This window comes from Schistocerca serialis, chromosome 3, assembly GCF_023864345.2.
Source record: "Schistocerca serialis cubense isolate TAMUIC-IGC-003099 chromosome 3, iqSchSeri2.2, whole genome shotgun sequence".
Classification (NCBI taxonomy): Eukaryota; Metazoa; Arthropoda; class Insecta; order Orthoptera; family Acrididae; genus Schistocerca; species Schistocerca serialis.
The window spans coordinates 842,912,560-842,914,349 of NC_064640.1; the positions used below are offsets into that span (position 1 = coordinate 842,912,560).

Genomic DNA, 1,790 nt, shown 5'->3' on the forward strand with positions numbered 1-1,790 from the left:
TTCATCCATAGATCGCAGTTTATCATGAGAGAAAAGGGCAAGCTGAGTTTCGCACTAGCGATGCTCTCTAAAACCATGCTGATTCGTGGACATAAGCTTTTCAGTTCATTATTTTCGAACTGCAATATGTTCAAGGATTCTGCAGAAAGTAGAAGTTAGGTAGATTGGTCTGTAATTTTGCGGGTCTGTTCTTTTACCCTTCTTGTGTACCAGAGTCACCTGCGCCTATTCCTAGTCGCTTGGGACTTTGTGCTAGGCCAGCCCAATCTCTTGATACCGTCCTCCTATAAGCTTTCTTATGTTTCATTTGTTTCGCAGTAAATGATGTAAAGCTCTGCTCAACTTTAAATGGTTTCAGCACTGCAGCACTTTACTAGGCTTGGTGGTGTGCCCTTTACTTCCTCCGACCTATGAATAGATAAAATTAGTTGTTGGGGATCTAGATTTCAACATGTACACCGAAGTACGGTGCCACTTGACTTAGCATTATTGTCTTTGTTACAGTGGAAAGAAACGGTACTAACAGAGAAAATACTAAGACTAACGGGCGATCAAATCCTAAACGTAAGTACTGTAGTTTGGAAATCAAACCACTGAGCTACAAAGGCACATTCCCGGACAAACCATTAATAAGTTGAAACTTCCTGGCAGATTAAAAGTGTGTGTCCGGACCGAGACTCGAACTCGGGACCTTTGCCTTTCGAGGGCAAGTGCTCTACCATCTGAGCTCTCCAAGCACGACTCACGCCCTGTCCTCACAGCTTTACTTCTGCCAATATCTCGCCTCCTACCTTCCAAACTTCCACTTGCCCGTGAAAGGCAAAAGTCCCGAGTTCGAGTCTCGGTCCGGCACACAGTTTTAATCTACCAGGAAGTTTCATATCAGCACACACTCCACTGCAGAGTGAAAATATCATTCTGGAAGCATTAATAAGTTATTTAGAGAACAGAAACTGCACTGAACCAAGGGAACAAATACTGATTTGGTACAAGAAGTAAAGAAATAAAATACAGTTGCATTATATGTTATTCGTTATTTAATTTACAAATAATTTATTATCGAATAAATTTGTTTGTTCGGGTCCTCCCGTCGGAGGTTCGACTGCTCCCTCGGGCATGAGTGTTTGTGTTGTTCTTAGCGTAAGTTAGTTTAAGTTGGATTAAGTAATGTGTAAGCCTAGGGGCCGATGACCTCAGCAGTTTGGTCCCATAGGAACTTACCACAAATTTTCTCTTCATATAACCAAATGTAACTAGTTGACTTGCTCGATTTATTCGAGAAAGCCTATCGTGTAACTAGTTTGAAGACTGTAATTAATTTTAAGCAAACTTCACAATAATAGCCTTTTCTCACACTCTCAACGTAAATCTTTTTAGTTTGTTGTGATCTAAATATGCCTAAATTTCTTTGCAGTTTTAATAGCTGACTGAAAGAGAGCGTTAGTTCGTCAGCTATTATTTCACTGAAATATATAGTTCCACAACTGAAACAATGGCCTTCAATAGCATTCAATATTCTGTTCATACTTTAATTTTCCTATACTGTGGCAACACTTGGTGAATCTCAGGTATACACTGCAAGGCGTCTCCATAGGAAACATGGAAAATCGACAGCAAAAAAGATATTATAGTTCTAAATGCGTTTGAACACTTCCCAGGACCTTTAGTGCCGCCACATTGTGTCGAAACTGTATAGGTGGAGTCTGTTTCTTGACCCACATAGCAAGACCACCTGATTGTTGCCCGTCATTGCGTGAGTGAGCGCCGCGTGATACCGAGTGAGTAAACTG

The 1,790-nt window shown here is 40.9% G+C and overlaps 1 non-coding gene across 1 annotated transcript; it reads right to left on the reverse strand.

Annotated features, from left to right (window-relative positions):
* Window positions 1-663: 663 nt before the first annotated feature.
* Window positions 664-737, reverse strand: Trnas-cga (transfer RNA serine (anticodon CGA)). Its single transcript has one exon. It is a non-coding gene; the product is annotated as a tRNA-Ser (tRNA).
* Between the last annotated feature and the right edge of the window lie 1,053 nt (window positions 738-1,790).